At 37.5% G+C, this 12603-nt stretch overlaps 1 protein-coding gene across 2 annotated transcripts in view; it reads left to right on the top strand.

Moving 5' to 3' along the window:
- Positions 1–12603, top strand: part of CFAP299 (cilia and flagella associated protein 299) — a 599384-nt gene that overhangs the window by 176761 nt on the left and 410020 nt on the right. The window lies entirely within an intron of this gene.

The raw sequence follows: 12603 nt of genomic DNA on the forward strand, positions 1-12603 counted from the left end.
CGTGGCCAAATCCTTTTCCACTGTAACAGAAAGGAAGACAGAAAACATACATGTAGATACCATCACACTTGTAGATCTGATGGCTGAAAATTGAGGGATTTCTATTAGCCTTAATTTTTATTGTGTTATATTAAGGTTGTCATTTTATTGAACAAGGATATAGCCAGAGCTTTGAGATGAGTAGAGACATTTTGAAATAGCTGCATGGGGAATGGGACAAGAGGATTCACTAGTGAAACTGAGAAGTATTTCTAGAAAGCAATGAGTGAGCTGTTGGTGTTGGAGGCCACAGATCAGTAGTAGTGCATGTCAGGTCAGTGACACTGACATGCACTACCTCTTTCTCTCTGGCTAGTTCAACTGTCCTGGTACAGAAGGCAGACACTGGGTTTAAATCAGTGAGTGTGGTACAAGTAAAGCAGTTCAGAACATGGCAAGAGTGATTGAGGTACTGCACTATGGAGTTGAATATGAGAAGAAATCAAGTCAAGACATGAGAGACATGAGTGGATTATTTGATAGGGAGTAAGCAGAAGCATTTAGGAACTGATTGGCTTGCTGAGATATAAAACCTAGTACAGGAGAGAGGAAAAGCTGAATGGTAGAGCCTAGGATATTGGGAGCTGTACTGTAGTTGTTTGAATTTCAGAGTTTGGTTGTGGATCAGTTATGGGTGATGACAAGGTCCAGGGCATCGACATGAGAGTTGGAAATGTGGAATAGAAGTGAGGTTCACTGAAGAGGGGAGGAGGTGAGGAACTAAGAGATCAAGATGGTCCTTTTGGACTTGGAGACACCCAAGATGATATTAGCATATGGTGTATAGGAAATGATGCTAAAAAGTGCAGAAGCCTTCAGGGAAGGCTTGACCTTGACATAACCAAGAGATTAGTAGATAAATAATAATAGAGGTAAAGGGTGGGCAGCTGGAGTGCTACAAAAACCTGTAAAATCAGTTTCTCAGAGAATTCTGTAGGCATAAAGATCTGGAGGCATCTCTGAGGATGACTACTAGCCACTTGCCAAGAAAGAGAATGCTGAAAAGTTCACTGTGGCTAGACCCATAGGATATGTGGGCTGGAGTAGTAGTAGGCCATAAATACCTTGATTGTGAAGGAGTAAAAAATTTGTCAATGATGGTGCTTAAATAAAAATCAGTTTTATTTTTTCATCTCTGCAGCGCCACTCCCTTGCTTAGTTACTAGCACTGGGTTAATAATGGTTAAACAAATACATTTGGAGTGACCTAAAGCCTTGAGGAATCATTAACATGTTTGAATTAGGATTCAGAAAATTTGAGGACAGACTGGAATGGCCAAAAACAATGATATATAATTAATATAAGACCCAACATGCAGTCTTAGCCTCATGTCCTGAAAGTCAGCCACCTAAGTGCAGAAAGTGCAGCCAGGCTGAAGAACAGTTCAGGACTAGAAAATTTAGGGGTTTTAGTTGATCCTAGCCAAACACATGTCAATACTGTCAGAAACTGCCAAAAATCATGGGCCCACAAATGTATATTGCATACTAGAAGTTAAAGCAGGAAAGTGGATAAGAGCCCTGTAATCTGCACTTCAGTTCACCCTTGATTCTCATTTTGAGTCCTAAGCACATAATTTTTATGAGTCATATAGTGAGTATTGGGATGGGCCAGGACAGAGGGAGGTATAGAAGAGAGATTTTCTACCCCTTCTCTGCCTCCACATCTCCATTCTAGGCAATCGCTAGTTTGAAGTCTCATTAGAGGACCAGCAACAGATATTTGGAGACAGCATGAAAAAGGGACATGTTGGCTTCTAAAGCTCTTTAAAGGCTCTTTATTTGACTTTCTATATGTTTGCTTTGTTTTGAGTACCTAATATGTTTACTTGTTTGATTGCATTAATTAGCACAACCAGTCAGAAATAAACCTGGCTAAATGACTGTTCTGGGGAGGGGCATTCCTTAATCTGTTTTATCTTCTCTGAGCATCAAAATAATTGACTGCACCAGCCAGGTGGGGTATATCCAGCAACAATATCTTAGATTTCACCATGTCCTGTTCTCCAATAGCATTCTTCGTGATAACCTTGTTTTAAACACTAGGGAGGTTGTGTTTTACTCAGATTGGCCCCAAGCATGTATTTATTGTTTAAGATTCTTTTCTTTCCTTAAAATATCTTCTTTTGCCTTTAGTTGATAAGTATGAAGACATTTCTCAAGGAGAAAGTGTCAGCATCATAGCAACATAAGGTGTCCCTTGTTTTCGTCCACTCCCCCAAAACAACATAAATTTGGCATTCATCCGTGGACAAAGGTGCCTCTGTGAAAGTTGTGGGATCTAACACCATATACCAAAGGACCAGGAGTCTTGCTCATCTATGCATTGGGTAGTCACCTGACAGACCTCAGTATCTGCTGTGAAACCTGAAGTAGTCTGTGAACCAGTTCCAGTCCCTCTTGGCAGTGGTCTGGAACACCTGGAGAGCACTGACTTGGGTAGTCTTTTCCAGAGAAACAAGAGAGCCTCTGTGGAAGTCCAAATTTCCAGAGAAGTTTCAGCAGAAAAAAAATACAAGTTTGGAAAGATTATAGTGAGTAAGAAGAATAGCTTGACTTTGCCCAAATTACCCATCCTCTAAGATCATGCAGCTTAGGCCTAAATGAGACCTATTTGGCCAGAGATTTCTCCTGCAGGGGGAGAGGAGAGCTGGTGAACAAGTAACTAGCTATTCCAGCTCTGCAGGATGTTGCCAAAGAGACTCATTTCTCTCTCACAGCATCTAGAGTCCTAAATTGGGAGGTCTGTGGCTAGGGGGAGGAAAGAGATCAGGAAATTCTCAGAGATATAGTTCTTGCTGAATGCATAGTATACTCCATCAGGAAGCCCACCAGTGAGATGCTGGGGAAGCCTATGTGTGAATACCCCCAACTGGCCTTTGGGCACCACCAGCACCTGCATGCCTCACACACATCTCACCGCACTCTTTAACTGGTCTTCTTTGCTTGCTCTAGAGAGCAGGGAGAGTCAGTTTTATAGAAGGCTGGTCAGCATGCACAGAAAGAAGGCCAGGTCTATAGGCCATAGGGGAAACACAGACTTGAGCTGTATGGTTAATTTGGGAAAACAAAAGAGAGGTTATCAGCAGCCAGCCTGGTACATTGTAGGATTGAGAGAAGACAAAGAAACTTCAGATTTCTGCCACAAGGAAGGATAAGAAGTATGGATCAGGTATATTCATATAAGTTCTGAGAAAGCCTCAGTATTTCTAACAAGACTGACAGAAAGTATTTCTATCCTGAAGGCAGCTGGTAAGTTTAGAGGAGGTGACTGCTATGTCAAATGTGAAGACAGAAACACAAAACTCCAAGGAACATGAACAAATCAAGGAAATATGCTATCATGGCATTATATTCAATGATAAGGAGAAGTGCAAGTTATTCAATAAAGAATTCAAATAGTTGTTTTAAGGAAACTCAGTGAGCTACCAGAAAACACAGAAAGATAATTCAGTTATACCAGGAAAACAATACATGAACACAATGAGAAATTTAACAAAGCAATAGAAATAATAAAAAAAGAATCAAACGGAAGTTCTGTATTTGAAGAATTCAAAGAGTGAAATGAAATGGAAAAAAAATCAGTAGAGAGCATCAGCTTCAGTGTAGATCAAAAAGAAAAAGAATATGTGAGTTAAAAAATAGGATCTTTGAAAATAGTCAACAGAGAGCAAAGGAAAAAGGATAAAAAAGAGTGAAGAAAGCCTATGTGATCTAAGGGACAGCATCAAAAAGAACTAATATGTGAATAATTAGAGTTCTAGAAGGGAAAGAGAGTGAGAAAGGGGTAGAAAGCTTATTGAAAGAAGTAATGACTGAGAACTCCCCAAACCTGTTGAGAGATTTAGACATACACATTCATGAAGCTAATAGACTCCTTCATTATTTTAATTCCAAATGATCTTCTCCAAAATATGTTTTAATAAAGCTGTCAAAAATAAGAGAGTATCTTAAAAGTATCAAGAGAAGATTATAACATACAAAGACTCCCATTAGACTATCAGCAGAAACTGTACAGGTCAGAAAAGAGTGGGCTGATGTATTTGAGTGGCTGAAAGAGAAAAAAAAATTGCCAACCAAGAATATCCAGCACACTTGTCTTTCAGAGATGTAGGTGAAATAAAAACTTTCCCAGACAACCAGAAGCTGGGGCAATTCATTGCTTGTAGATTGGCCTTATAAGAAATGCTGAAAGGAGTTCATTAAATGAAATGAAATTACAGTAATTAGTAACTTGAAAACATGAAAATACACAATGCATGAGTAAAGGTAAATTTATAGTCCAGATTATTGTAATATAGTGGTATGTTAAACATTTAAGTACAGTATAAAGATTGAATGACAAGAGTATTAATAGTTGTAGTTACTATAATTTGTTAATAGCAAAGTAAAAAGGTAAATTGTGATATTAAAAATATAAAAAAGGAATGTGAATGGGTAGAGTTATTGTATGTAATTGAAGTTATTGCCAGCATAAAACAGATTTTTGTACCTATATAGGATATTTTATGCAAATTCCATGGCAATCACAAAGCAATAACCTATAATAGGTTGACAAAAGATAAAGAGAAGGGAATTAGTGCATATCACTTAATTCATTAATTCAAAAAAATCATTAACTCCCAAATGAAAGCAACAATAGAAAAGGAGGGAACAAGGGAGCTACAAAAGAGTCAAAACAATAAGGTGGTATTAGTAATTCCTTACCCATCAACAGTAACTCTAAGTGGATTGAATTTTCCAATCAAAAAAGTCATAGAGTGGTTAGATGGATAAAAAACAAGACTCAAGTATGTGATACTTAATAATAAGACTCACTTTAGCTTCAAGGTCACACATAGGCTCAAAGTGAAGGGTTAGAAAATATATATTTCATGCAAGTGGAAAACGAAAGAGAGTAGGGTAGCTATCAGAAAAAAAATAGACCTTAAGCCAAAAATGTTAACAAAGGACTGTCATTGTATAATGGTAAAGGGGTCATTTTTTCAAGATGGTATAATAGTCATAAATATGTATGTACCCAACATCAGAGTACCTAGGTAAATTAAGCAAATACTCAGAGATCTGATGGGAGACACAGACAACAATACAACAATACAATAAAGGTAGAGAACTTCAGTACCTTAACTTTCAGAAATGGATAGATCATCCAAATAGAAAACTAACATGGAAATGTTGCATGTGAACCATACTTTAGATCATACTTCAGACATACATAGAACATTCCATCCAACAACAGCAGCGTACACATTCTTCACAAGTGCACACGAAACATTTGCTGGGATAGATCATATGATGGGTCACAGAACAATTTTCAGCAAATTTAACAATTTTGAAATCATACCAAATATCTTTACCTTCATTTTTCAAAGATGTTATTTCTTTCTTTTAGAGAGAGAGTGTGCATGATCAGAGGGAGGGGCAGAAGGAGAGGGAGAGAGAGAATCTCAAGCAGACTCCAGGCTGAGCTTGAAGTCCTATGCAGGGTTCAATCTCACAACCCTGAGACCATGACCTGAGCCAAAACCAAGAATCAAATGCTTAACTGATGAAGCCACCAGGCACCTCCATCCACCCCCAAATATCATTTCTTACTACAATGGTGTGAAAGTAGAAATGAGAAACAGAAGGAAAATTACCCTGATAACAAAGCCAGATAAGGATACTACATGAAAAGAAAGCTATAGACCATTATCTCTGATGAATATACATGCAAAGATTCGCAAAAAATATTAACAAATCAAATTAGCGCCACATTAAGAGGATCATACACCATATTAAATGAGATTCATTTCTGGGATGTAAGAATGGCTTCGCATATGCAAACCAATAAATGTGATACACCACATTAATAGAATGAAAGATAACATGTAATCTCAAGAGATACAGAAAAATCTTTTGACAAATAATCTTTCATGATAAAATCTCAACAAATTAGGTTAGAAGGAACATACCTTAATGTAATAAAGCCCATATAAGACAAAGTTCACAGCTAACATCACAGTCAGTGGTTAAAATTTGAAAACTTTTCTTCTAAGATCTGGGACAAGACAAAGGTGCCCACTCTCACCACTCTTACTCAACATAGTACTAGAAGTCCTAGCTAGAGCAATTAGGCAAGGTGAAGAAATAAAAAGAAATAAAAAGCATCTAAATGAGAAATGAAGAAGTAGAATTGTCTTTATTTGCAGATGATACGGTTTTATATATAGAAAATTCTGGACTCATTCAAAAAGCATTGGAATTAATGAAGGAATTCAGTAAAGTTGTAGGACCTAAAACTAACATACAGAAATCAGAGGTGTTTTTATACCCTAACAACCTAACATCTCAAAAAGAAATGAAAAAAATCTATTCCATTCACAACAGCATCAAAAACACTAAAGTGCTTAGGAATAGATTTAATCAAGGAAGTGGAAGATCTGTACAATGAAAACTACAAGACTTTGATGAAAAAAATTGAAGAAGACAAAAACAGATAGAAAAATATCCTATCTTGATGGTTTGGAAGAATTAATATTGTTAAATGTCCATACTGCCCAAAGCCACCTATAGATTTAGAGCAATCCCTATTAAAATTCCAATGGCGTTTTCCTTAGAAATAAAATAAAGTATTCTAAAATTTGTTTGGATTGAAAAAGACACCATCTAGTCAAAACAATGCTGAGAATGAAGAATGAAGCTGGAAATATTACAGTTTCTGATTTGAAACTATATACTACGATGGTGTAATAATTAAAACAGTATAGTATTGCCATACAAAAGACACATAGACCAATGGATTGGAGCAAAGGGTCTAGAAGCATAACCTCATATATTCAGTCAACTAATACCTGACAAAGGAGCCAAAAATTCTTAATGGGGAAAGAATTGTCTCTTTAACAAATGGTGTTGGGAAACTGGGTAACCATATAACAAAAATGGAATTGGATCCCTAACTTGCGCCATCACAAAAATTAACTTGAAATGGCTTAAAACTTAAACATAACACTTGAAACTACAAAACTCTTAGCAGAAAATGTAGGGAAAAATCTTCACATTGGTCTTGGAAACACTTTTTACACATGACACCCAAATCCAAGTAATTAAGGCAAAAGTTAAAAAGTGGTGCTATACAGCAATGGCCACAGTTGCCAAACTGTGGAAAGAACCAAGATGCCCTTCAATGGATGAATGGATAAAGATGTGGTCCATATATACTATCGAGTATGATGCCTCCATCAGAAAGGATGAATCCCCAACTTTTGTAGCAACATGGACGGGACTGGAGGAGATTCTGCTGAGTGAAATAAGTCAAGCAGAGAGAGTCAATTATATGGTTTCACTTATTTGTGGAGCATAAGGAATAACATGGAGGACAAGGGGAGATGGAGAGGAGAAGGGAGTTGGGGGAAGCTGGAGGGAGAGACAAACCATGAGACACTGTGGACTCTGAGAAACAAACAGGGTTTTGGAGAGGAGGTGGGTGGAGGTTGGGTGAGCCTGGTGGTGCGCATTAAGGAGGGCACGTATTGCATGGAGCACTGGGTGTGGTGCATAAACAATGGATTCTCGGGCACTGAAAATAAAAAGAAAAAAAATTTTAAAAAAATAAAAAAAGTGGTGCTATATAAAACTAATAAGCTTCTTCCAAGGACACCGGGGTGGCCAAAAGGTACATGAAAAGGTGCTCAGCATCAATGATTATCAGGGAAAGACACATCAAAACCATAACAAGATACCACCTTAAACCTCTTAGAATGGCTGTTATCAAAGACAAGAAATAACAAATGTTAACAGGAATGGGGAGCAAGGGAACCCTTACACGCTGTTGATGGGAATGTAAACGGATGTATTTGCCCTAGAAAAAAAATAATTATGTAAGTAGAGAAAGAAATAGAGAAAACTTTTGCCATGCCACCAAATATGTAGATAGAAGACAATCTTAGGATCACTTGAAGACTTACAAATAGTACAAAAATTTACACATTAAGAACTGAAATAATGGGGATTTTAGGCTCATTCCTGGGGGATTATACTGACAAAAACAGTCTCTTGTATGCATTGTTTTATGTAAAACTTTCACCAAATGATACCAAATTGGGTACAGATTTTCCTTAGACACAATAAAAGATAAGTTTTATTTTGATTTCTGTGTGACTATCACAGAATTAATGTTCACTTGAATATTTTAATATTTTACTGTTCGATTTAAATTGCAGTGGTTTTTATTTTGGTTATATGAAACTAATTTAAATTAATTCTACAACATATAATCTTTGGCTGTGACAAAAGTAAGAGAATGATTTTATTTTAACATGCATAAAATTTCTTGTTCTGGGCCAAATATTTTCTGTGCTTTTCTGAAAATTGTAAACTATTTAAATAAAATATTGAAGAGTTATTTTACCATTTTCAAAACTTTTCCTGAGATGAAAGTTAAATACAATAAATAAGTGATACAGTACAGTCAGAGGGAAAACATTCCATAATCTAGTGGATGCCGAAACGTGGACCCAAGATCTTAAATGTCATTCCCAGTTCTGTTTTTTATCATAGTATACCCTTGAACAAATCTGTACTTTTTGTACTGTAATTTACACTCATACTGTGGAAATCCATCTTGCCTGACATGATACGATATTTTTCAAAAGAGAGAATGATAAAAATACCAGTTATGATTTAAACTAGAGACTATTTATCATTTTAAGCAAACTTCAAGGAATGCCCTAAGTCACTGTTGAAGCTGCTGAAATTCATCCAAATCGGGTAGGACACCAGGTAATTTGCTGACCGTGTCTCTTATTTATTAGACGGGGTAACCTTGAAAACCAATCCATTGATTCAACAAACATTTAATAAATGTCAGCTTCTTCAAAGCACTGTGCTATTTTGGGGGCAAAAATTAAAGTTATAGATGATGTATTTTCAGCCCTCAAGAAGTTTACAGTCCAATAGTAGAAATTAGACAAATACAAATATATTAAAATGAGACTTAAAGCCAGGACAGGAAATAATAGGTGTTGGAGAAAGGGAAATAGAAGTATAAATGAGCTTTTTAAGTAGATAAGGTAGCTTCGACTTCTAGTAGATGAACTGAAGTCGGCCAAGTCTTACCAACTGTTAACCCCAGATCTCTCCTTCATTATCACTTCAGGTTTTGAGACTTTTATGTAATATTTAAATGCCAGCTTAATAGTTAAAGACACACATCTTAGGCATTTAACATCTCTGGATCTAGTGCTCACTCATGGTACCTAGCAAGTGAGGAATCGTGGGGTAATGGGAGGAAGAATATACCCCGAGGAACACATTCTAAAAGCCGAAGTTGTATGCTGATACTCTTTTCAGTGTTCATTTCTCCAATTTGAGGTTCTACTTTATGTGGGAAAAGAACCCTGCTGATTCTTAAGGCTGGACTGAGGTGGGCCTTGTATATGAAAGGGGAGACTTGTCTATGTCTAGACATAGACACCCCTGGAAACTTGATTCTTAAGGCTTGTTGTTTACCAAAACATATTAAGCTTTCCCATTAGAGATTTCTGCCTGTCTTTCTGCCCAGAACTTGGTGATAGTAAGACTCTAATTGATGATGACTTGCCCCTGGATGGGTGACTCTGCTGGACACCTACTACTTGTTCAGTGTTCCCAGAATTAGTTTTTGAATCCCTAACTTTTCCTTTACCTAAATATTTAAATCCAGTGAAAAATGAGCATAGGACCTCTTGAAGTAGATTCTCCAATATTCATTTATCATTTGGGTTCACCCATATCTCCCATAAAAACTGGGAGTCATCCTGGACCCTTTCCACAGCCCCACTCCCCATTTCTGATCACTTATCAACATCTGCCAATATTACCCCATAAATACCTCCAGGATGTGTTTTCTCCTATCCATCCGTGATACCATTTCCCCAGCTCCACTCTTCTGTACCACTGCTGTGGCCTCCTTTATTGGTTTTCTTAGGGCTGCCTTGACAAAGTACCATAAATCGGGTGACTTAAAGCAACAGAAATTTATTTTCTCACAGTTTTAAATGTTAGAAAGCTGAAATTAAAGTGTTAGCATTGTTAATTCCTTCCGAGGGTTTTTCTCTATTGGAGAGAGAAAAGGAGAGAGACCGAGAGAGAGTGCATGAGATGGAGGAAGGTCAGAGGGACCCACACCTCCTGAGCATGGGGCCTGATGTGGGGCTTGATCCCAGGACTCCGGGATCCGGGATCATGACTTGAACTGAAGGCTGATACTTAACTGACTGAGCCACCCAGTCACCTTCATTTTTTATGTGTGTTTTTGTTTTGTTTTGTTTTGTTTTAGGATTTTGTACCATGCAATTTCTGTGGGTCAGGAGTCTGGGTATAGTTTAGTTGTGTCCTCTGCTTGGGGTGCGCTTTGGTTTGGATGCTGTGTCTAGCAAAATTAGTATGGTGAAGTCCTAAAACCGAAGACGATGTTCTTAGGAGGTGGAGACTTTGGGAGGTGCTTAAGTCATGAGAGTGGAGACCTCATCAGTGGAATTGGTGCCTTATGAAAGAGGCTCCAGAAATCATGGGTCCCTTTCTCCATGTAAGGACACAGAGGGAAGACATTGGCTATGAGCCAGGAACAGGACCTTTGCCCAGAGAACATAACCATGCTTGAATTTCCAACAACCAGAACTATGAAAAATACATGTCTTTTATTTATAAGACACCCAGTCTATGGTATTTTGTTATAGCCACCAAACAGACTAAAACAGAGTCTCACAAGGGTGCAATTGATTACTCAGAAAACTTCATCTGAGGTGAATAGCTCAGCAATTTTGATTAAGAAATTAAGAAAATGTAGTCGTTTGGAAAGTAGCTTGAAAGATTACTTTTTGGCATTGAAAGCAGAAAATTCATTATATAAGAAAGAACAGACGTTCAAAGTGAAAACTAATTCTCTATTGCCTTAGGACCCCAAATCTTTCCACTACGGAGTTAAAAGGAATATTTTATGCAAATTCTACTAATGCATATTAAATCAACATCATAAATCTCCAGAGACTAGTGACATAGTTTCTAATGTATACCTATTAAAGAACAAATTTAGGACACTTGGGTGGCTCGGTTGGTTAAGCAACTGTCTTCAGCTCAGGTCATGATGCCAGGGTCCTGGGATTGAGTCCTGTCTATTTGGCTCCCTGCTCAGTGGGGAGCCTGCTTCTCCTTTTCTCTCTGCTGCTCTGCCTGCTTGTGCTCTCTTGCTCTTTCAAATAAATAAATAAAATCCTTTAAAAAAGAAATAAAGAAAAAATTTAAATTTAAAAATCTGTACATCACCTTCAATATCGCTTTGTCTTAGCTACTAAAAGGAAAGTGAAAATTCTAGTCTAATGGTTTTTAGTGAGTATAGATCTTTTACGTCTGCACCCATGCTGTATTTTCAAATTAAAAATTCAAATCAAATAAGGTATTTCCATTATTTAATTGCTGCTTTTAGTCTTCTTATTTCCATAAATAAGGTTATTCTACAATTCATATGCCATGTGCTCCGATTCTTATGAAAGCTAATTAACCCACACAAATAAGCTGACATACAAGCAGAATGGGTTAACTTAGTTCTTCTGTTGCTTCATGTCTTACATTGTTTTTAGTTCCCAGTCTCACACTGCAGACATTCTAAGAGCCTATGTCTAGTTCTTGAATAACACATATATAAGGCTTTTGTTTTAAGATGTTAAAATTAATGAGGCAAAAGTATTTTGAACTTTTTCCATCTCTTTCTGAAGCAGAGTAGATGAGAGCAAGACACCAGCTCTGTGACCTCGGGGTAATTACTTAAATTTTCAAGTTAGATTTTTCTCAAAGTTGGTATCTACGTCATCTATTATCATGAAGATAAAACAAGGTAATGCACGCGAGTGCTTCATCAGAGTACCGCGGTCATGCTGAGCACACTCAGGATTATTAGTACTTGTTCTTTGCTCTTTACATAAACTCCCTCAGTGCCATACCATGCTGGCTTGTCCTTAAATCACTGAACACTTGCTAGGCAGAATTTTAAATTTTAACAGTAACATTTGTTTCTGTAAAAAAATCCTACTTACGGGGTGCCTGGGTGGCTCAGTGGGTAAAGCCTCTGCCTTTGGCTCAGGTCATGATCCCAGGATTCTGGGCTCAAACCCCGCATCGGGTTTTCTGCTCGGCGGGGAGCCTGCTTCCTCGTCTCTCTCTGCCTGCCTCTCTGCCTACTTGTGATCTCTGTCTGTCAAATAAATAAATAAAATCTTAAAAAAAAAATCCTACTTACATTGGAAGCAGTTTTCATGACCGATTAAGGTAGAAAGAGAGGAGGGTATTTGAAGAATTTATCCGTGATCTTTTCCTATTTGCTTCATCTTTCCTTACAATGTCTGTGTATCTGTGGGTATGGGAAGTGAAGAAGCAAAAGAAAGATGTAGGGCCTTTTTGGTCTTCTAAAATACCACTTTCATGACTTGTCACCGTTTACAAAAGTCTTTGATGACTTTCTGTTGGTCAAAGGACAGCGTGCGAAGTCAGAATCAGAAGGTGAAGGTCGAATTATTATCAGGCCCTTCTGCACTTCTTTCACGGAATGAT

Source organism: Mustela putorius, unplaced genomic scaffold (assembly GCF_011764305.1).
Source record: "Mustela putorius furo isolate JIRA1106 unplaced genomic scaffold, ASM1176430v1.1 tig00000040_pilon_pilon_pilon, whole genome shotgun sequence".
Classification (NCBI taxonomy): Eukaryota; Metazoa; Chordata; class Mammalia; order Carnivora; family Mustelidae; genus Mustela; species Mustela putorius.